This window comes from Rhinolophus sinicus, chromosome 4, assembly GCF_057876585.1.
Source record: "Rhinolophus sinicus isolate RSI-liver-muscle chromosome 4, RSI-T2T, whole genome shotgun sequence".
NCBI lineage: Eukaryota > Metazoa > Chordata > Mammalia > Chiroptera > Rhinolophidae > Rhinolophus > Rhinolophus sinicus.
Genome location: NC_142504.1, coordinates 48,505,871 through 48,530,785, shown reverse-complemented (window position 1 = coordinate 48,530,785; position 24,915 = coordinate 48,505,871). Strand labels below are relative to the sequence as shown.

Genomic DNA, 24,915 nt, shown 5'->3' with positions numbered 1-24,915 from the left:
TATTTTTGATCATGAAAACAACAAAATAAATACCAATTCTGAAAAGCTAAAATAAATAAATTTGACAACAGAATGAATTATGTATTTCTCTGATTGGGTTAATATTAGTATCAGACAGTGCTCCATGAGCACTTACCTGATTGATACTCAACCCTACCCAACCAGAAGTTATAATAGTTTTACATACTGAGTGCTTACAATGCTTCAGCCTTACAAAGAGCCTATGGTGTAGGTATATTTATTATCCCCATTTTACAAATAAAAGCAGAAAGGTTAAACTTGTCCAAAGTTCCATAGCTAATAAATAGTAGAATCAGGATTTTATCCCTAGCAGTCTGATTCTAGAATCTACACATTCATTTGCCTAAAATTAAAATTTGCCAGATGATTGGTAAAACAAATAATCTAGAATTTATAGTTAAGGGGGAAAAACTGACAACTGCCTCTCTCATAAAGAGGAGAAATTAAATAAATACATAAGTATCTCACTCCAGATCACCTGGCACACTAAAGAACAATAACAAAACCCACCTTGTTCCTCCCCCAAATCTAATCTACTTATAAACTTAAATCCATTCCACAACAATGCATTAACACACTACAAAAGTGGAGATACATGGGCTCAAAGTCGAAAACTTGCATTTAAAATATTTCAGGGATGTTGCAAAGCATATAATAAAAGGATAAAGATACTTAAATTCCCTATTATTTTCAGGCATAAAAACATGCCCCACTAGTGAATTGAAAGCAACCAAAAAATTAAGGGACCCATGCTTCAAATGTGAGATTACTAAGATAGGCATAAGTATATTCAATTCCTTATATACGGAACTATTTGTTAAGCAGAACACCTATTTAACCAGTTAAATTTTAACTTGAGTCTACCTTTAATAACCATTTGGTTCCTAGAGACAAAGTATTTCATCAATTCAACTTATACTCGAATACTTTCTTAACAAATAAAATCTATAAAAACCTGTCTTCTTGTAGTCAGGGTTAATGTTCGTAGACCAACTTGAAAAATGGAAACCTATATGTAAAATTCAATGTTCAAAAAGCACATTTTCTTGTTCTATACGATTTTCAGAGTTTCTCTGTATCTTATTTAGAGCAATTCCCACCATTACTTAAATTCAATACTATCAAAGTAGCAACACTTCAGCTTTCACATTCTGCCCTTTATTAATAACGGTTACTTATTCTCTTGAAGCTTTAGTTCCTCATTTGTGAATAGGAATAACCATAGTATATCTGAATTGTTTCAAGAATTGTATGCAGCACTCAGTTAAGTTTTAGCTATGATTATCAGGTAAAATTTCCGGGAATTAAATACTTAGGAAAAGTCCTTAAAAGATGAGTATTAGAGAACAATGCTCAGTTATTATAATTGTAAAATTCAAGTACACTATTAAGAATTTCTGATCTATTCCAGAGTCCATTCTTGTCAGTAAAGGAGAAAGGATTCTTTCGTACTAGATTGCAAATTCAGAGAATGTGACTGAAATAGTTGCACTTAAAAATTCAACAGCCAAGCCTCTTTATTACAAACCCCAAACACATTGTTGCAGTTATTTTCTTAAACTAAAAATCTGTGTACAGAGTAATGATTAAAATACATATGGCATTTGGACCCTGAAATCCTCTTTACAGAATTTTTGTCAAAAAGGATTGGCTCCAATAAGATTAAACTCTTTAAAGCATAAGCCAATGGCAATCCTTATGATATTACCTAATGACCACCAAACCATCCCTGGACAGTCAAGAATGAAGCACTTTCCCAAATCAGCCAGTATTTTTTAGAACTCCAAACTGGGTTACCTTGCAATCCAGGTCACCTTGACTTTAGCTCACTAGAGATTTGATATTGGAATTAAAGTATCAAGAAAAACGACCTTTTAAAAAAAAATACATGAACACAAGAAGTGAACCCTAATACAAACCACACATTTTGGTTGGTAGGATGTGTCAATGTTAGTTCACTGAATGCAACAAATGTACCATGATGATGAGGAATGTCCATGGTGGGGAAGGCTGTGCCTGTGTGCGGGGAGGAGGCATTTGGGAACGCTGCACTTTCCACTCAGTTCTGAAGTGAGCCTAAAATTGCTCTAAAAAATAAAGCCCAGGGGCGGCCAGGTGGCTCAGTTGGTTAGAGCGCGAGCTCTCAACAAGGTTGCCGGTTCAATTCCCACATGGGATGGTGGGCTGTGCCCCCTGCAACTAAAGATTGAAAACAGCAACTGGACTTGGAGCTGAGCTGCGCCCTCCACAGCTAGATTGAAGGACTTGGAGCTGATGGGCCCTGGAGAAACACACTGTTCCCCAATATTCCCCAATTAAAAAAAAATTAAATTTTAAATAAAGTTCATTAATTCAAACAATACATGTATGAATATGCTATAGTAAACCATTTGTTTAGCATTATATAATGGGTATCATTCTTTCTCCCAGGGTTTTTGGGAAGCTATTCTAAATACCAATTCTGCAACCAGCTAAAAGTACTGGTACACTCTTCCACCACCACTCCAAATTAAATTAATTTCAACACTCTCCAGTTTAACACACGATGCTATTATTTTTGAAAGTATTTGTCATACCCCAAAGTGTTTGGGCTCACTAAACTATAGTGTAAAATCTAGTAAAATGTGGCCTTTTATGCAAGTAGCAATTCAGTGGTTGTTATCTGGTTAGATGAGTCTCTCAAGATACAAATATATAATTTCTTTTTCCTACACACACAAAACTGTTCTTAGAATGAGTTTAGTCTTTGTCCATATCTGAGAGTATAACTACCAAAAGTGATTTCACACTAAACAGTTATCTATCCCCACTTGCTACTTACCATAGGCCCACAACTATACACCTTAGAATGTACTGCTCAATAGACAAATGCAGAAAAAGAATCTTCAAACTTAAGAATAATCACATCTCCCAAATTCCTTAAACTCTTATTTCTATGTACAAAAGTAATGAGTACTGTGAAGCGTAACATCACATATTTCAATGGGTTCTAAAACTTCCTTCAGTTAAAAAAACAAACTGTTATCTGTATGAGTAATTTTTAAATTGTGCTTTCAGCAGTCCTGTGCGAGTTTGGGATTGAGATAGTAGGAGAAAATAGAGTTAGAAAAGTTAACAACAACAACAAAAAAGACAACATGTTCTGTAGATTTAAAAGGAAAATTGTTAAGCTGTATATTCTATGTGGTAACTACCAAATGGGCAAATAACATTAAATGGAACACTCTTAGCAAAGAAAAGTATGAACTACTAATACATGCAACAACTTGGATAAATCTCAAGGAAATCATGCTGAGTGAAAAAAACAAACAAACAGCCAATCCCCAAAAGGTCACATACTGTATAATTCTACCCATTTATAGAACATTCTTGAATGACAAATTACAGAAATGGAGACCGGACTGGTGTAGTTATAACAGGGCAACACCAGGAATCCCTGTGGTGATGGAACTGTTCTGTGTCTTAACTGTGGCTACACCTGCGATAAACATGCAGAGAACTAAATAAACACACACACACAGGAGTAAAAGTTAAACTTGGGAAATCTGAACAAAATGGGTGGATTGTATCAATGTCGATATTCTGGTCATGTTATTGTATTATAGGTTTACAAGATGTTACTATGGAGGGAATTATGGAAGTAAACAGATCTAAGTCTATTAGGAGAAATACTCAGATATGCAAAGTTTATTAACGTTTTATGTGTCTTGTTCAAAACAGGCTTTTAGAGTAGCCTGTCTTGTACAAGGCATATAATCACTGACAGTGTTTACAATAAAGGGAAAAAATAATGTCAAGAATGAAGTTGGTAGATAAAATGAGTGCTATAAGCGACTAGTATATATCCTATGAGACAGGCTACACTCTCTTTCACTTTTAAACTTCACTGTAAAAAGACCTTTCTGTGAAGAGGTTATTTATAAATGAAAAATAATCCACATGTACTGAGCTGATCAGCCAGTCTTATAAAAGTCATTTGAACATGGAGAAAAAATTACTATGTGAAGTTGTGGACTGAACTAGAAATTCTTTCCCCAAAATCCTTAATGAACCATTTACTTTAAACTGCCTATAAATGACAGTTTAGGCTAAACCAGCAGAATATGTTTTCAAATCTCCACTATCACTCTAGATTAAACTTAAACAATAAATATCAGTTTCTCACGATCATAAAAAGTTATAATCATAAAAAATTAATATATATCTATCTTAAACACTATATATTTTGAATTTAAAACATCATTCATCAATATTCTGGTGTCAAGCCAATATGTTCTCTTTGAATATATGGCTCCCCTAACTGGAATTCTGGGTTCTTGTTCTTGTACAAATCATACGCTCATATAATGCATTATCTATGGTTTTGGGTTTTAGGTTATTTCAAGGTAGGAACTCACTTGACACTTATGGAACAACATGAATGTAGACTACCTTTTAGATCTTTATTATTTTCTCCACATAATCTTTTAGCTATCTTACTCATACCTAACTTGACAACAATTTTCTTCAGCAATTAATTTGCCTTTATCAAGTTTTCCAAAGTATTTAACTTACAGTTTTCACTTAAACAATTCTCTCTTCATACACATTTATCACTGGTTTGTGTAATAGCTAATGAAATAATACAAATACAAGTACAATGGGATTAGCCAATTTGGGAACAATCATAGGACTCTTATGAGCATTCAACTCACCAGTAGAAGCAGCACAGAGAAGTTTATACATCATTCAACATACAACGGGCATTTTTTAAAGAAAGAATATTAATCCCGCAGGTTGGTTAAATAAAGATTAAAGAAACTTCTACAGTATCTACATAAAACACATCAGGAAAAATACATAAACTATAAATAGAGATCACCTCAGCATATGAGAAACACGGGATGGGAATCACAGACTCACTTTTTTCTAGCAACTACAGCAGAAACAGCTGTAGAGACTTTTACACATGTTAATTCACTGAATTCTCAAAATGACTCTATATGGTAGGCTCTATTATTATCTCCGTTTTGCAGATCAGGAAACTAAGGCAAACAAAGGTTAAGTAACTTGCTCAAAGTCACAAAGCAGTGCAACCTGGTTTGAGTGAAGTCAAACTAAAGCAGTGTGGTCCTAGAGTTTCCACTCTTACGCTCTATGCAATACTGCCCCTAAAGAAGCACTGAGTTATTTTAACAAGCTTATATTACTTTCATAATCTTAAGAATTGGGGGGGGGGGGGGGGGGTGTCAATAAGCATGTCCCAGTATGTCACTCTCCAAACAAAATTTTCAGTAGCTCTCCCAGAGAATCCATACTTTTATCCTAGCATTCAAAGTTCACCACAACTTGATTCTAATTTGTACTGCTATAATTCCAATTCAATACATGGGTTCTGGAAACCAACAGATCATCTTGAATTGGGATGTGGAGAAACACTACATATAGTCTGTCACATGACTTTGCACAAAGACCAGTATTCCCTCATCCACAGAATCCAAAAATAGTGAGTGTCCTGGCATGGTTTCTTAAATAAGTATAAAGCACCAAGCATAGAGATCTCAATTTTAATCCTTGATCAACCACTATCTATACGACCTCGGGAAATTTATTTAACTTCCTTGGGGCTTAGTCTACTTGTAAAATAAAAGGGAAGAGCTAGAACAGTGTAAAAATCAGCTGAGAATAGTACTAAAATGCCAGCTCAAAGCCCCACTAGACGTGATTATGTGGCTCTGGAATGGGGCCCAAGAATGTTCATTTTATAAGCATTGCATGTAAATGATACATGTTGTCCATGCACAATGAGAAACACTTAACAAAAAGATCTCACAAGTCAATTCTGACTCTAGTTTCTTCACTTGAATCGATAGGGTGCTACTTCACATATCCAGGATAGGGTTCCAGACTAAAAGGAAATTCTCTAGTTCATCATGGGACTTGTTTTTGCACCTAATGAGATAAAATTTGGTATTACTACAAAATGAACTTGCATTCTCTTAATAAGACAGTTAAGTACAGTTGATTCAAGTACGTTTTAAACCAATTAAGCACCTACAAAATGCTAAGAATCCGCTGCATCATCTCATTAATACTCACTACTCTGACATGTGCTTATCCTCATTTTCTCAGAAGTATTAAGTTTTAGAGAATGTAATCTTCACTCTATACATGTTCACAAGTCTCAAATTTTTTTTCTTCCATCTCTCTGAAAATTTCCAAAGAAATTAAATTAATAATTTTCATTCAGTATGTTACCCAGGGCCTGAATCTGTATGACATTCAAATTATCATCCAAATTCACTACTAACATTCTGCTATCATGAAAAGGAAACATGCCAACTTGATAAAAGTTTATAACATGATTAAAGTCTAAAACAAATATTTTCCGTGTTTTGTGTCCCTTTCTTGTCCTTCTGAACTTTTCTACAATGAGTATGTATTTCTTTACGTGGTTTGAAAAATCATGTACTACTTTGTTCTAAGAGTTACAGGAGTTTGATGCTATGTGTATCAAGTGTACCATCTCACTAACCCCCTTTTTAAAAATACTGACTTGCATATATACGTTAAAAAGAAAAAAAAACCAAAAACTTGTCTCAATGATTTTAGAAAAAACAATTTCACTTCAAAAAAAATTACCTGAAGGATTTTTTAAATAGGGAAAGGGGAATATTACCATAATTAAAATACATATTTTCAGCCTTGTCTTAGAAATCAACGGCTAGCATTAGTAGCACATCATAAACCTAAATAAGTGTAACTCAAGGTTCATTTGCCAATAATTCTAAAAATTAAGTGAGGAATTGGAACTACCACATTAAAAAGATAATTTAATAATCTAAGTACTTAATTTCTGTGTTCTTGATTTCAAATTAGACCAGCATTTAGGAAATTATTTTAAATCCCATTTGTGTGGAAAACTGTGCAGGAATACTATCTGATACTATCTAAATTATCAGTACATTTCCTTCCTTAAAATGTCTTATTTGTTGTGATTACAAAAGCAGCCCACATGCATTGCAGAAAAACCAGAAGAGAAAAGAAAATAATACTCCCACAATCCCAATTACCCAGAAACAAACAACTCCTAAAAAACCTTGGTATATTTGCAACCACCAGAGCAAAAAAATTATTCAGGAAAGAATCACCAACAGATACTGAGTCTCTAGGAGAGGAGAGTCTGACGAGGAACCAAATATTCACACAACCTCAAAGTATCTCCCCATGAATTACCTAATACTAAAATGAGAAACACTAACTATATAGTGGAGAAACTACTCAACACCTTAGACAAGGAATCAGAATGAACATACCTGGGTAAGTGGCAAAAAAAAAATCAAGTGCTTCCAGATGGCAGAAAAACACGTATTACAATACTTATCTAGTATTCCTGCCAAAAATGCAAAATCTGTACCTAATCATGAAGAAACCTTGACAAACCCACATTGAGGGGCACTGTATAAATAACTAGCCTGCAATGTCATGAAAGACAAGGACCAAGGAACTGCTCCTGAGAAATGAATGCGATCTGTGATCCTGGATAGTACCAAGAAAAAAATGCTAATAAAGGGCATAATTGGGATAATTGATGGAAATGAACAACAGACTAAAGTATTACATAAATGCTAAATTTCCTGAATTTAACCACTCTGGTCACCTAAGAAAAGATGATCGCTGTTAGGAAATGCACACTTAAGTATTAACAGCTATAAAAGAGCATGATGTAGGCAATATACTTTCACATGGTTCAGAAAAAAATTTTTTTATATGTACAGAAAGAATAATAAAGCAAATGTAACAAAATGTTAAAAATCAGGGCATATGGGTTAAGGGCGTAAGGGAAGTTTTGTACTATTCATGTAATTTTTCTGTAAGTTTGAAATTATTTCAAAATTAAATAATTAAAACAAACAAAAAACCCTTGGGTTATTTTAAAAGCATTCATCAACCTACATATGCATATTTACATATAATATTTGCATTTTAAATTTAAAATATAATCATCAGTTTGATATTAATTAGTTTGGAGGCCCTCCCAAGTAAATCTGTTAAAAAAAAAAAAAGTAATTGTTTGCAGATGAATTAGAGGTGTCCTTCTCTTGCTCTCCACGCAAGGAAACTACCCCAACACACCCTAAATAACCACCCTACCTGAATCTCCAGTCACAGCTAATTAGAAGGACCAAGATGGAGGACAGTGGCTCTCTGACACGTTGCCAATTCCTGTGAGGCCCAACTGTACTTTCTTCAAATAAATTCTGTGAGATTTCCCTACAGCCTTTTAAGAAATCTTTTACTGAAGCTATTGAAACTGATTTCTGTTCCTTGTATCCAAACAAGCCCTAAAACAGCAGTCTTTTTTTTTTTTAATTGGGGAAGGGGAACAGGACTTTATTGGGGAACAGTGTGCACTTCCAGGACTTTTTTCCAAGTCAAGTTGTTGTCCTTTCAATCTTAGTTGTGGAGGGCGCAGCTCAGCTCCAGGTCCAGTTGCCATTGCTAGTTGCAGGGGGCGCTGCCCACCATCCCTTGCGGGAGTCGAAACTGGCAACCTTGTGGTTGAGAGGATGCGCCCCAACCAATTGAGCCATCCGGGAGCTCAGCGGCAGCTCAGCTCAAGGTACCTCAGCTCAAAGTGCCCTGTTCAATCTTAGTTGCAGGGGGCGGAGCCCACCATCCCTTGCAGGAGTAGAGGAATCCAACTGGCAACCTTGTGGTTGAGAGCCCACTGGCCCATGTGGGAATCAAACTGGCAGCCTTCGGAGTTAGGAGCATGGAGCTCTAACCGCCTGAGCCACCTGGCCGGCCCAAAAGCAGGCTTTTGAGAAATAGAAATACATTGTGCAAGACAAATAATAGCTACATTAATCTTTTGTCTGTGCTTCAAAAATATCCTTTTGGTAGGGTCTTAATGACAAGATGTAACAAGGCTGTGTCAATTCAACCAATTATACAGCTTCCTTTAAAGAGAAGCAGAAAAGCAAGTAATTCCAAAAGAAACAATGTTATTTTCTGGAGAAGAGTTACTATATATCAGACTAACCTCAGACCCCCCCACACACACACCCCCCTCAACTTATGGCTACTAAAGCACAGTCCTAATCATTCACATCAGTCACATCAAGAATCTTCCCATCTTTTGCGACATCATTAAGAGGAAATGGGTTTTCAAATTCATGAGCCTTGTCTTTCTTTAAACATATAAACCAGGATAAGAGGAATTCAAGAGGTCTCCCTGTAAACTCAAAAATAGAAATGATCAAATTTCATTATTAATCTGTGAAATCAGAAAAAATATTAAACAGTCTAGACTGTATCTTTCTCATATATAGTCTTTTGATATGTTAACTGAAAAAACAAAACTGTGTTTTCCTAACAATATCCTAAGTGGTAATGGTTAATTCTTTTCACCATGTTCCTCATTTTTGCTAAAACCCACTGACACTAGGCTTTACCTTATTCTTAGACCAAACAGTGAAAAAAACGGGAATCCAGGTAAATTCTGTTTAACTCTTTAAATAAAAATGTTTTAAATATCCAATGCTTTGAAAACAAAAGTCAACATAGATTCAAATATTGAAAATCTTTCTGGTCTCAGAGAAAATGTTACATAACATAATTATGTGAACTTGAACTTTAAAATTATCTTATAAATACCACAAGCCAAAGCTAACTCAATCCCACGTTATATTACTTCGCTTTCCGCCACAGCTTCAGACGTTTAATGCTGCAACCATATTGGTTATAACACAGGTGTGATTACTCAATATTATCTTTCTCAATAACAAACTTCAGGATCAAGAATGTTTATTACTTTGGATTAAGTCTATAAATTGAGCAATCACCTAAGAGTTGCTAGAAAATTACCTCTCTTCTTTAGTTTTATAACTAGAATAAGGAAAGCTGCACAATAATTTCTTTCTCATTTTGACCTGTATACAGATCCTTTCTTAAACCCAGATTTCACACTTAAGACAGTTTTAAAATGCAAAAATAAATATTTTAATTAAAAATGATGGACAAGTAATTGATTATTTACTCATTAAATTATTATAATTATTTACTTATTTAAAGGTATAATGTGTGTTTTGATGGCATCTTAATGCAACACATCAAAAAACAATTGTGATTGTGATGTTGGACATTTTCAACACAACAAACAGCTCAAATAGTTTAGGTAAATAACCAAATCAAATTTTCAATAAAGCTGTAAAATTCACCTAAAATACAAGAATGGTTTTCCTAAACTGTCTAAAAATAAAATTTGATTTATGAGCTGTCCACAAGGAAAAAAAGAACTGATTTTATATTAAGTGAAAATGTGTATCAAGTGGAATATAAGACCAACTGTTTTCTTGACTCTGATAAGTTAAAAAAAGCATACTAGTTACCAATGATTAATAAAAACTTCTCATATTCTTAAAGATACAAATAAATCTAATTAACTTAGCCTGAGTCACCAGTATTTGATTTTTAATGTAGCACTTAGCATGAGTGTTCACAATAATAAAAAACAACTTCTTTGGGTTAATTCCTACCTCTTTAAAAAATACTCAGTTTCATTGCAACAGCAAAATGTTTACAGTTAAATACTCTCTACTTCAAATTTAGTGCACTAAAAACAATTTTCAACCACAAATATTGCTCTTTCATATTAAATAAATTTTTGAATAATACAAAAATATTATCCTTTCGGTATTAGGAAAAAGTGAGGCTCCTCCCAACATGTGTACATTACCAAAGAGACAGGAAAAGAGTAAAAAAGAGATAGTAAGCCACTCCAATCTTAAACCCAGCCTAAAAGCTAGCTAACATTTATACAGCAATATCTCACATAGTATCCTTTTTATTTTGCCAGTCAACACACACAAAAAATAATTTTACCATGAAGTAAAAATAGTTCCATATCCAACATTAAAAAGTTACGACTCACTGACTATAAGTATTTAACACTTATTCTAACATATGACATGAAAGTCCCTTGATCACCATGAATATTTGAAATGTAAATATATTCACTTAAACAAAAGTTTTAAATTCAATAATTGAGCACCTACCATCTGCTAAGAATAGATCCTTTGAAGATAAAGCTATTATACATAATTAAAATACTTTATAAAAACAGCATCTTTTAAGAAAATTCCATGTTAATATTTCTTAAGCAGTTTTTAATAACTTTTCATAGTCCTATTGGTTTTATACATTTTAAAGACACAATGGTAGTATACATTTAAGTCCCAATAGTAAATTCCAGAAAAGCAGAGCTGTTAGGATTTACATAATACACTTGAGAAAAAAAAATAAAACCATAGGTTTAAGAGTTTGATGCATGAAAATATCTACATTATTCTTAGAAATAAGAGATCAATTTAAGTTATAATTTCACTAAGACCTCTAAGGTATGTATTGAGGGGAAGAATTTCTCCTAACTTATTAATTGGCTTTTTTCCTCACTTCCTCATTTTCAGATCCAAGAAGTCTTAGAACTTACTGTGGTATATATATGGTAAAAATTCTCTGGCTGGAAGCTGTGGGGAAGACAGACAGCCAAAATTATAGAAGAGTCATCAGAAACCTAAAGAATTGAAGGGAAATGGAGAAGCCCTAATAAAGGTTCTAAACTTAAATTAAGATCAAAGGGATCCTATAACTTACACTGATAACAAAAGGGAAGTATGATCAAAATGTAGTCTCTAAAAATAAAATTTGCTCTCCAATTACATTATGATTTTCTACAAATCCACTTAAACAGATAAACAACTCTAATCCCTCAAACTCGGCTATCCTAAGAACAAAGACCATTTGACTAGCTTCCCCCCAAGGGACCAAAACTCTCTGGAAACAAAAATTATGCCTAACCTTTTTTTGCCTTGACAATCGTAACTTATAACATAATCTATTGGGGAGTACATTAATTAAAAAAACCCAACACTTATAGTCATGTTATTTATAAAGTAACCATTTAAAGTGCAATATACTAAAAAAAAGCCAGTCTCATTTTACAGGAACCAAAACTGATATAAACAAACAAAACCCAAAGCAACAAAGCAGGCCAGTATGAAGAAAGCCAGTAGAGTGAAGGCAGCTTTTCTTATAATTTCTAACTTGACATTGTTTGTTTGAAGCCAAATAAGTTCAAAATGCTTTATTGTCTAGACCTGACCAAGGTCAAGAAACATGGTTAGAGACAGTGCTCCTTCTATGGCCACATAAACCAAATTTCCCTAAGAGTATACTGATTTCCTACATTAGATAGTAAATTTAAAGTACCAACCTTCTGAACCACGGTTCTTAACCACTTAAGTCTTTAAAATAAATGCACAATCTTTACACAGCAGTTAAAGGATCTGGATTTATATGATCACTCAGCATATTACAAATGAGTATTGACCCCAAATCCCTACACAAACTCTCCGACTACCCACCAACATTTCATTTTATAATAAAATATTTCAGAGATTCTAAGTAAGGTTGTGTGCTCAGTCTTCCATGATGAAACTCCCTATGCCAGTTGTTTCTAAAACTACTTTGCAGAACAGAAACTTAACATCAATCTAGTTCATGTATGAACTTAATGATTCTCTTATTCTATTGTAAATACTTTAGAGCAGCATTTACAACGGAGTAAGAGAATCATGAAAGGGTGTATACTCTCCAATCTTTTAAAGTACTACTGGATTGAAAGGCACTCATCTTTTTTGGTTGCTTCACAGTCAGAATGGTCATTAAATGCCATTAATGGCTCACTCATATCTCACTGCTTACTTAGTTCAGGCCAAACAGATCGATCTCCTACTAGAGATGAATTCCAATCACACTTTTTAGAATACAGTTAAATTGACATTTCATTTTCTGCCTCAATCTATAAAATTCTGAAATTAGCACAAAGTGGATTCAAGACCCTATTATGGTATGGCTTTCATTTAAAGACTATTAAAACTGACTAAATTCCACATCCCATCCCATAATATATAAGTGGTCATGTTTGGCAGGGAGGGAGGGCTCAAGAACTAAAGCCTTACTCTTTCTCTTATATGACAATATGCCATAAGAATATTAAAAGGCAGAAAAGCATGGAGTGTCACTTTACCAAATAAATTTTACACAATTAACTTAGAACATTCTTAATGAACGCTCAAATAAATGGAGAAAATGGATGCAAAATTTAATAGTGCGAAGAACAAGCATCTCCACACCCAGTGAAGTAACAGGTTTAGGCTTGTTTGTACAGCTCCCTAAAAATTAATCTGAGTACAAAAACCAAAATTCATAGAACTGGTCAAGAGTTGGATGGGAAATGTTTCATTCTAGATTAAAATGTCTAGTCATACAAAGCAGATTACACTTAATAAATTTACCAAACATTTTAATTTACTTTGGCATATTGAATAACAGATGCTTGGATTAAACCAAACAAAAACTATTATTTGTCCCCAAATAATTTTTTTAAATATTTAAGAACACCCAGCCTCACTATTCAAATTTCTAACGTTACCTGAGTGTTTTTATTTTTTTCAAAAGTGGTGTCATTTTATTTGCCTCTCAGGAAAAAAACCCCAATAAAATTAAGCAACTAAAACACAGCATTGTAATTTGCAGTAAAATCAACACATTTTGTAAACGGTTTTGGGGGGGGGAAGCCCAGTCTTTTCATGTAAACATAATAAGCCTGTAATATGCTGCAGACAAACGCACTGCATGGGGTGTGGAGGACCCGAGCTGATTAGATTACCACAACATCAGCCTGGGGCCGCCATTTTTAGAATCTGTAAAGGACAAAAGAGGGAAATTTCACTTTTTACTCCCCATCTCGGAAATTAAAGGAAAAACCGGGCTATTTTCCAAGTAGGTATTGATGTCTCCAGCCTAGAGTTGAATGCACCTCACTTAATTCTTTCCAAGGTCTCCAGAACTCCAAACACCTTACGTTATTCACATCTCTAAAAAAGGGGGCAAATAGGAAAAACGGGGTTTACTCTAAAGCTAACTCTAGCGATTTCTCTGACTTCAGATTGTATCATTCTTAAGACAGTGTCTAGCAAGAACGGATCTCTACGGAACTAAGGCCAATGGAAGAGAGCACTCCGGATTGTTTTTTCTCTCCCCCTTCCTCAGCTTAGCACAGTGAACCGTTTGTTTCTCTTCTGTGTCTGCTGCCACAGTGTTGGTGCCAATCCCTTGGTCAAAATAAGCTTTTCTGAAATGTGCCATATTGTGGATTCTAAGCCTTCGGTACAGTAAAGGACAGCGATAATGCAAGAGGAGTGGGGGAGGAGACTGGGAAGGCTGGGTACTGGGGTGACCACCTCAGGGGCGGGTTTACCTTCTCTCGGGGAGGATGAGATGTCTGGGTCTCCCACAAAGGGAGATAGAGACCCAGGACGTCCTCTTAACCCCCTTCGTATTGACGAGAAAATTATACCAGAGGCCGCCAGTTAAGAAATGGAAGAAGAAAATGAGGCCTATACGGTTTTTCAGCACCTGAACAAGATGCGATGGAGGAAAGGGAGGGCTGGCAGCTCCTGGGACCACTTCGACACAAAACCTACTAACAGTCTACAAGCCTCCCTCCTCACCCAAGCGGCCTTCACGGGCTGCCCAGGAGGAGTGCGCCGCCTCCCTAACTCCCACTCTCAAGGGGGTTTAACTGCCAGTTTCCCATTCCCCAGCCCTAAAACCCGCCATAATGCTCCCTTTCTAGGGACAAGGAAGAGAAAGCATAAATTCGATTCAAACGAGCAACGTCTTGCTCCACCCAATACACCTGAGAGTCAACGTCGACCCCCCGCCCCAAGGATAAAGATGAGAAGGCCCCCTCCCCCTTGAAACACACGTTCCTCCACCCCACAAACTCCCAAGGAGACGACAGGCACTGACCTGTGATGTTCACACACCAGACACCCGAACCCCGTTATTTGCTCGACCCCCAAGGAGTCTCTCCAGACCTCTACGATCAGACGACCCCTCGACAGCAGCCACTGCGGACACCGGACCCGGCTCCACACAACCCCTCCCCAAATAGCAGCGCGCAGCCTCTTCGCCAGCAACCGAGGAGTAGGGGAGGGGGCACCGAGATAGTCAGCAGGAACGCAGAGGCGACGGCGAGGCTGCTCAGAGTGTCTATGCCCCCTCTGTTGCCGCTCCCGAACTCAGGCACGGTCTCCGACTCGGCCCCCTGCGCCCGCTCAGTGTCACTGCCTCTCTCTCTGGGAAAATGGCGGCGACGGCGGCGGCGGCCGCGGCGGCGGCCGCGGCGGCAGCGGCGGCAAGTGCACGGGGCCCGCCCGCCCCGCTCTGCAGGGGCAGAGGGGGAGGGGACGAAGGTGCCTGCCGCCATTTTGCTTGTGGGCTGCCGCCCGCCGTTGCCTCTCCACAGAGGGTCGAAGATAGTCAACTGGAGGCAGAAAGGTGGACAGAATCCCCGTCTTTTTCACAACAGATGCTTTCAACAATTCACGGAAGGTTTGGGGAAGTTTCGATATTTGGTAGGATTGGTTCTTTACTCCTTTTCCCTGAGTAACCCTCAAGTCTGGATACCGGTGAGCTTGGGCACACCACTACTGGGTGGAAGGATAACAGTAGGCCCTGGGAACGACACCCCCTCCCATCACCTTCCTAAAGCAATGCATTTCCTCCCACTCCTCAAACCACCTCAGTCCCGACCTCCCCTCCCCCTCCCCACTCTGGCCTCCAGCGCTGGGTGAACTCGGTTAGGGTGTAAATCGACGCCCACTAGGGGCTGAGGAGGCTCCAGTGCGCAGGCTCCGGGCACCGGATAAAAAGCGGAGCTGGCGAGTCCAGCGCCGTCTCGATGGAGGAGCGAGAAAGAGAAGAGGTCGGGGGGAGAAGCAGCAGGGAAAATACAGCCACCGTCAGCGTCGCTTCCCTGCCACCGTGTATCGGGGTAAAAAGCTGCCGTTGCTGTCGGTGCAGTTGCCGTTGCTGCCTTCTACTTCTCTCGGCCCAGGGGAAGGATTTCCCCGCCGCCGGCGGGACAATGCGGGGAGGGGAGCGGGAATTCCTTTATGTGGCGGTGATTCAACGGGGGAGGGACAGAGAGACGGTTATCTCGAAGAAAAATGGGGCAGGCCAAAGAATAAAACAAGGGTTTCCCCACTAAAATGGCATGGTGATTCCGGCTCTTGTTTTCGGGGTCTTTCCCCGAAATGGCGGTTTCCGTCTTCTTGCCCCTTAGCGACCCAGAGCGTTTGATGAGCGGAGTGGGGAGAGGCAGAGGCGGTCCTTGCAGCCAATCAATGCTTGATGTGTTCTGTCGGGAGCGTGGTGATTGGCTAGCGATGACCTCATGCTGCAGCAGCGGGTGGGGCCAGGGCCGTCGTGGGAGGCTGTTGCAAAAGCAGAGAGGGAGAAGTGACGGTGGTGATCGCTGCTGTCGCGGCCGATATGGAAACCAAGCAGTGGCGAAGGGAATCTCAAGGCTCTTCCCTGACATTTTCTCCTGTCCCTGCGCGAGGTGAGGGCCCCGGCTCGGCCTCTGCGGAACTTTGGGGCGCTGGCGTGGACGAGGAGACACAATTTCTCCCATGACTTTTGTAACTGCGTCAGGGCAAGATGGCGCTGGGTCTCCTTGGGGCGCCGGGGGAGAGGCACGTCCACCGCCGCCGCAGCGCATGTGACCGGGCTGCATTCCTGTGGGGTTTGGCTCAGACCCAGGGCTGGGGCGGGGGAGGGGAAAGGGCATGGGCGGAGGAGACTGTGGTGCGGTCGGCGTTGGCGGCCTGAAGAGGAAGAGATGACTGAGAGCGCGTCCCCTCCCCCATACAGCTTAACAGCTGCGGCTCCAGAGGGGGAAAGCCCCCGGAGAGACACTCCTTTTGGGGTGTGACGGCTGTTGGTGGAGGAGAAGGTTTGGCGCCCTGTTCTCTTATCTGCCTTTCTCCCTGCAAAGTATACTTACGTAATGTGGCAGGTCCCTAATGTGGAAATCGTAATCAACTGAGTCCTTGAAGGCCACTGGACTCAGTGAAAAGGAGAGACTAGCTCCTTGGCCACAACCTAAAGAAGTATCAATTATTTTCTGAGAAAACGTAGTTTCTCAGATCCGAGTAAAAATTCTATAAATTTGGAAGCCGGCGTAAATAACACCCAGGAACACTTTTAATTTCGTAAAAGTTATAAGAAACCAAAGCATATATCATCTGAATTTTGACGGCCCTTTTCAAACTTTCTGTACCTTCCATCTGTACTTCCCCCCCACCCCCCCAGCCTTCCTATCTTTATGTTCTACAAGAATGCAATATTATGAGTGGATTTGGTTTTCTCTTTAAATTTAGGCGTGACACAGAATAAAAACTGCTAGTGTAATCTGAAGTTTTAAGGCGGTTTTCAATACTTCAGTCTTATATATTGTCGTTTTGTTGCCCTCTTAGTATGGTTTTTAAAAATAAAAGATGAAATTATAATCACTTGGTAAATGTTACAATTCTTGCATCATTATGAAATATTAAAACCTACTTTTAAAAAAAATTTTCAGTTACAGTTGACGTTTTATATTAGTTTCCGGTGTACAGCATAGTGGTTAGCCATTTATATTGTTTGTGCAGTGGTCCCCTGGTTAGTACCTCCCTGGCACTATACATAACTGTTGCAACATATGTACTATATTCACTATGCTGTACTTTACATCTCTATGACTATTTTGTAACTACCAATTTGTACTTAATCCCTTCACCTTTTTCACCCAGCTCCCCGATCTCTTTTCCCTTGGGCAACCCTCAGTTTTGTCCTCTGTATCTATGAGTCTATTTCTATTTTGTTTGTTCATTAATTGTGTTCTTTATATTCCATTTAAAGGGAGATCATACGGTATTTGTCTTTCTCTGTCTGACTTATTTCACTTAGGTTAATACCCTCTAGGTCCATCCATGTTGCAAATGTAAGATTTCATTCTTTTCTATGACCAAGTAATATTCCATTCTACCACAGTTTCTTTATCCAGTCATCTGTTGATGGGCACTTACGTTGCTTCCATATCTTGGCTACTGCAAATAGTGCTGCAATGAACATGAGATGCATATATATTTTTCAAGTTAGTACTTTGGATTTCCTTGGATAAATACCTAGAAGAGGAATTGCTGGATCATAAAGTAGTTCTATTTGTAATTTTTTGAGGAACCTGCAAACCATTTTCCATAGTGGCTGTACCAATTTGCAATCCCACCAACAGTGTAAGAGGGTTTCCTTTTCTCCGCATCCTCGCCAACACTTGTTTGTTGATTTATTGATGATGGCCATTCTGATGGGTGAGGTGAGATCTTGTGGTTTAATTTGTATTTCTCTGATGATTAGTGATGTTGAGCATTTTTTCATTTGTCTCTTGGCCATGTGTATGTCCTCTTTGGAGACATGTCTATTCAGGTCCTCTGCCCTTTTTTAAATTGGATTGTTAGTTTTCTTGGTGTTGTATGAGTTTTTTAGAAATTTTGTATGTTAATCCCTTATCAGAAGTATCATTAAAACCTACTTTAAATCACTTTTGTAGAAACGTGAACTTTAGTTTTAGTTTTTGAAAACTTGCTAGGTGAAGATTTCCAGCAGTTCAAAAGACCTTAAAGTCTAAATTCGCAGATTTGGAAAGAAAGAAAGACTTGATTTTGTTCTTGATCATTCCCACTGGTCAAACTAGTGTAGTTGCCATCAACTAAACCTGAATGTTTAACAGACTTCTCCTTGGATGGTGTCAAGTGAGAGTAGGAAGTTATTCAACAAGGACATTTGCAACTGAAACCCAGTTTGCTTTTTGACAGAACCACCTCTGTTTGGTGCTAGGAGGAAATGTTTGCTGGACCTGAAAAGATAAGTTTAAACTGGGGTCAAAGTGTGCTATTTCCTTCAGTCTTAGTTGTATTATAGACTTGGTAGTGTAGAAACAAGATTGAGGTGTTTAATTTGTGTGTACTTAATAATTTTTGTGTCTTTTTTTAGTGAAGTAACTGAAGGTAAATGAACTGAAAAGTCAGTAATTAAACTGTAAATATTAAGTAGTACAAAGATTTTAAAGTTCAAAATTTTTTTGTTTTTTTCACTTTAAATATAAAATGGGTATTTTGCTGGTAAGAACTCTTGAATAACTTCAAGGGTCTATTTGTTACATATAAATTATGTCTCCTTTACCCTCAATAGCAACTTTTATTCCAGCTGAGAATTGAGGGACTAAATACGAAGTCAGTAGATTTTAAGGTAATTTTTATAATGTTCCTAGCTTTACTGTGCCTTAATAAGGAAAAGAGGCCTTTTTTCAAGCTAATGGAAACCAATCCTTGATTTGTACTTTAAATAAGCATGTGCCCTCTTTTCTACTGCCAAATCCATAAGCCTGTTGAGCTCTAATTTTTCTTTACATTCCTGTGGAATTTTAAATACTATTTGCAATTACTTCCTTTCTTTGAGTACATTCTTGCATTATGTGTTCTCTGGGTGATTTCATTTGTATCTATTATCTGATAATGCCCAACTCTCCTTCTTAGAGGTACAGATGCAGTGTTAATGTTTACTGGGGGTCCCCAGGCTTCCTGAATTCATAAAAATACTAAACTTACTACTTGATTCCTAGCAACTTTCTTCACCCATTCCCTCAAATTTATGTTCTCATCCTACATTTCATTATTTAAGAGAGTCATATCCCAATCTTCCTTTCCCTATTTCTGTTCAAATCTAACTGGGTTCACGTAGCAAACATCCCCTGATGGCTAAAATGCATATTATCTCAAATCAAGAGCTGTGCTGTTTCTTACCTTTGTCCACAGTACATGAAGTGCCTCTTCCCACTCCTGGATAACACAACTTAAACCTTTGCCTTTGAAACTCTTAAATCCCTACTCCCAAGTAAAGTAAGCCATTCTTTGGTGACACAGCCCAATGCTTGACACTGTTGGCCTGCAGGTGTTCATGTTTCTTTAGAGAATGGTAACAGTTAACTAACAGACCATGCAGTCCAAACTGTAAACTATTCACTTTAACTTTTTCAAAAAAATTTGCCCACCAGAGTTTGGAGATGAGATGAACGGTTACAGAGGCTCAGGCTAGGTTTCCTCTAATAAGATGAGTAGGGAAACGGGGCCAGCCAATGGGACAGAGATAATTCTGCCTCCAAAAAGGTGGAAAGAAAAAAGCTGGCCTTAATATTATTCAACATCCATGTTTCTCAAATCTAGAGTGCATTTTAACGTACAAACTTCAATGGTATACAAAACCAGTTGATTACTTGGGTTTATAATTCTTTGATTTGTTTAGGGTTTATCACGGTATGTAGTACTGCTCGCTCTGATACTGGAGGACCTAATTCGTTGTGCCTTTGCGTTTAGTTTTTGTCACTTTTCTTCCTGACATAAGTGTCAGTGTTCCAGTCTCTATTAGCTATATGTGTGTTTTGTTTGTCATGAGGTTGGCGTTGCAGTATCAGGGCTTATGAAAATTGTATGCAAAGTGAAGTTCTGCAGTAAGACTCTTAGGAGACAGATACAAGTATTATAGCATAAACATCGATGATCCTTTTGTCTGCTCTTAAAGCTTTTGGGGTAAAGTTTAAGGTAAGAAAATAATCAGAATTAACCTATGACTTTCACTGGATTTTGTTTTTATATGAAATTTTCTTCTGCCCCACCACACCTGACTTTAGTGTTTTCTAAGTGTAGAATGAAAAGATTTGTATGTGAGAATTGTTTGAACTTACGCCATTAAATACACCTTTCAATGTTAAACAACATACACAGCCTGATTAGTATAACTTCTGAAAAATGAGTTAAATGCTGTCTCTTCCTGGGCAAGGTGTTACTCATGTTAACACTAAACCTGGAATCCATGTTTGTAAATAGTAGTCAAAAAACTTTCAAGGGTCATGGATACTTTGAATCAACTTGAGTTATTTTTAAGAAGGGAAATAACATGTTTATTTCTAAGTATCCAAAAAATATACTTTGAATCAAACTTGAGTTACTTTTAAAGAAAAGTAATGTATATTTCTAAGTATCCAAAAAAAAAAAAAAAATACGTTTTCAAAGTTACCTGCCCTCTGCCATCTGAAAAGATAAGGCCTTTAGTCTCCTCCCTGTTAACTATTTTGTTTAATTCAAGTTTGAAACATGTTTAATAGGGAATTTGGTTTGGAAACTAAGAGTATTCTGCTTCCACCTAAATGAAGCAAATGGGAAGGTAGCAAGAATTTACAGAGCCTACTCTCCTCTGGAGTGATTTAACAGTAGATTTAGTAAAAAGGACTCCTTAAAATCCAAGGTAAACTTTAGTGTCGAATGTAAAAACGGAACCAGATAAAGAGCTGTAAAATCTATTTAGTGAGCCTTCATTTGCTTGGTGGAGTGGTAGTTTAAACAAAACAAATTTCTGAATGAACCTAGTTTATTGACTCCACTAGTCTTATTTTGTGATTGTATTGGTTTTTTTAAAGAAAAGTTTTACGGCCTTTTTTCTTCATTGCTTATGTTTGCATAAGCATTGAAGGATGCAGTTTATCTTGTATTTGTATTTTTTATAAAAGAATATTGAGTTTAGGGTTGTTTTTTGTTTGGTTCTTGTAAGCACACCACAAAGCAGAATGCGGCAGTCAGCATTGTCTTTGAGGTATAGAATATACCTTCAGTGAACAACTATCTTTTATATGGTACTTGTCCAAAATAAATTGGTTATCGACCTCTAAGGTAAATGGTGACTCATACAACTGAAGCTTAAATTCAATTAAATTATATAGACATTTATTCCTAGAGATATTACTTTATTACTTACCCTCAAAAGTATTTATTTTTAAAAATTCCCCTCCCAAAGTATATTGATATTTGTGTCTCAAGTTTAAAACTATATTCTGGTTTTTCCCCTTCAGTTGTTTTCTTCCTGGGACCAATTGGAACTCCAGCTCTAATTTCAATGAAATAATTTGCTTTCCTATCATATTTCAGACACACAAAATATAATTCCTAGCCCTTACATTTTCAGTTAGGTTGACAAGATAAACTACTCAGTAGTTAGAAACTTTGAAGCATTTATATCTAAATGTTTACTTGATAATTTCTCCCAGCCTTTATTCTACCTTTTAAATTTCAGTGCCACTTCCATTTCTTCATACATAGCTTGGTGTGTTGCTGACAACTTCAAATAAATATCACTGGTTAAGAAGTGAGAATATAACAGTTGTAATTAAAGACTGAGGAATTACAAGTTTTTATTTTGATTTTTTAATTAGCAAGGTATGCCATACCAGGTCATCTCAATACTAGTTTCTGAGAGTGGGGGGGGGGGGGTTACAAAAAACTGCTCTCTGTTGTGTTACTTTGTCTCAGCTAAATGATTAATCTAACCCAAGGTGGCAGAGCAGTGATTTCAACACCTGTCTCGAACCTCACCAAAGTTCATATTCCTTTCTCTAGTTATACTGTGTGAATGAAGACTTAGTTTTGAGTCGAGACACAGGACAGTGAAGTGTGTTAGGACTTGTTTTAAATCTTATCTACCTTCAACTCAGAAGGGACTGGCTCTTAGAACCTTTAGTGTACTTGGGGTAAGAAGAGCCTGAATGAAAGAGAAGGAATACTAGAATAAAGCAGGTCTATAAGACATTGCAGAAACATCAATGCTTGTTGCTTGGAGAGAAGAAAGAACTGACTTTGAAGAAATATAATTATTTGACATTTGTTAGTCTTGAAAGATACAATCAAAGCTTAGCAAATTCAATATTAATAGACAAATCTAGCAAGAAAGCTGACGTGTCCACATTTTAGGCATAAAAGGAACTGATTCCATTTGTGTTTTTTTTAAATAGCTAAATTATATGCTGGTACATACGTGAGTCTGGTTAGCTGTAGTAAAAATAACTTTTTTAAAAAACTATTCTAAGGAACACCTTTTACTAGATTTTTCTATAATGCACAGAAAAGATCGTATGTTTAAGTATTTTTTTAAATGTAAATGATTTTATAAGGACTGTAAATTTTTTTGAGTCAAGTTCTGTTTTGTTTTAGGATTTTAGTTTGTTTTTAAAACTGAGATTTTCAGTTATTCTTCACCTGAGGAAGGTTTCCTCTTCCTTAGAAAGTAAAATAGCATAAATCACTTCCAAAAAATTGTGAAAACCATGCACTTGTTTAACCCTCTCCAACTAGGTTGCTTCTACAACCAATGACTTGATTCCTAAGGGACAAAGTAACGTGGATACTTGGTGAGCATATGAGATGGTTTAGCAATACATAAAACTCTGAATTTGTGTAAATTATTATTAATTTGTTAAATACTTGACTTACAGCAAAGTCAGAAGATAGCAACTAAACTAGTAGGAATTTATAAGCCTCTCCTTTTATATATAAAAGTGCATTCACTAGCTTATTTGCACCTCTCTATCACATACTTACTCCCCATTATGCCCAGTCCCTTTTTGCTAATGTCTTTCTTACAAATTTTAATATTTTTAGGTGAAGAGAGAACTTATTCTTCCAGTGTAGTCTAATCCCTACTATTCAAATTTTTAATGAAGGAAGGCTATGCTAAGATGACAGCTCACTCCTGAAGAAAACTTATTTTGGATAAGCAAGAAATACCAAATTATTTTTTCTCATTCTGTACAGTAGTATAAACCTGAAAAGGCAGCAAAAATACTCACTTTTCTCAGGTTCATATGATAACAGTATGGTAGTCTAGGCATCGCTCTCCTGGCCTAAACACAACTTGTCTAACCACATCTATGCAAGACGTTCTGTGGCTACTCTCTACCTTTATTCCCACAGTCTCACTTTATGGTCAGTTGAAGGGCAAATGGGAGTAAAAAAGATAAGAGGATTCATCAAATGAAAGATTGAAGAATCCTTTAGAAAGTTAAATGACTCAGGATATATTCTGCCAGTAACGTCTGAAGTAAAAGGTTCACTTGTGCCTGCTTTGGAATTTGTGTCTAAAAGTTAACTGGTTCCCTTTTTCCACAAACTCAGCCTTTTGTGTAAATTTTGTTTCTCCTAAGGAATAAGAAAAGACTATATGCAATTATTTGCGTTTATAACATTTTGTCTAAATTCTGTATTATGTGCTCCAGATGTGGGTGGTCTTATATAATCTATAACATTTGATTACTTAGAATATACCTTCTTAAAACTCCTTCGTTTGTATGTTAATACTGGTTGCTAGTTGCCACTTCTGTCCTTCCTGTTTTCATTAGTTGCTGTCTCCTCCTGCTTAATTTTGGTAGTCCCAGTGTTATATCCCTAGCTGCCTTTTCCTCAATTTTATTAATCAGTTCCGCCCACCTTTACCTATTGATGACTCCAGAATTTATAATCTCTGAACTCAAATGGAACTACTAAATATAGGTACATGAGATTAAACAAATTTTAAAAATTTAACAAATTAAATTCTCAAACTTCTTTTCTCTCTCAACTTTTCTCCTTGTGTTTCATTTTTTCCTTGATGATTCTACCCTTCTACCTTAATTCATATGATCAAACATCTGTCCAAAAGTCTTTTTTGCTTAAAACAAGTAGTTCACCAGAGATTTGAAGATAAAGTCCTTACACCCTGTGACATGTAAAGTCTTTCATCTGGCCCCCACTTATGAACCTCACTCAAGGACAGCACTGAAGTTAAAAGGACCCAAATTTGAATATCTGCTCTTCCACTTAAAGTGAGACATTAGGCAGTTTGCTTTTTTGGCCTCAGTTTCATAATCCATAGAATAGGTAAAATATTAACTGTTTCATCTTAAATAATTAGAGATTAAATGAGAAATAAAAGCTCCAGGAGCAATTAATTGATTTGTAGTAAACTATCTTTATCCAGAAAAATGAGACGTTTTCTTACTTTGTTACTTCTGTACCTATCACACTATCGTGCTTATATATATTTTTTTCTGTTTATCAGATGTTCATAGGCAGTGCCTCATTCATCTTTGTAGCTAACGTG

At 37.0% G+C, this 24,915-nt stretch overlaps 1 protein-coding gene and 1 long non-coding RNA gene across 7 annotated transcripts in view; one reads left to right on the top strand and one right to left on the bottom strand.

The window, feature by feature from the left end:
* Positions 1 to 15,267, bottom strand: part of KMT2E (lysine methyltransferase 2E (inactive)) — a 75,782-nt gene extending 60,515 nt beyond the window's left edge. For 3 of the 4 annotated variants that reach the window (XM_088797800.1, XM_088797802.1, XM_074340600.2), the window contains exon 1: positions 14,881 to 15,266. The gene's annotated coding sequence lies outside the window, so the exon portion shown is untranslated. Of the gene's footprint in view, positions 1 to 14,880 lie in introns of all 4 variants that reach the window. The other variant, XM_088797801.1, reaches the window with a different exon arrangement.
* Positions 15,268 to 15,494: 227 nt separating this feature from the next.
* The window catches only part of LOC141573189 (uncharacterized), a 44,780-nt gene continuing 35,359 nt past the window's right edge, over positions 15,495 to 24,915 (top strand). For all 3 annotated transcript variants that reach the window (XR_012498861.2, XR_012498860.2, XR_016021084.1), the window contains exon 1: positions 15,495 to 16,477. This is a non-coding gene — a long non-coding RNA (uncharacterized LOC141573189). The remainder of the gene's footprint in view (positions 16,478 to 24,915) is intronic.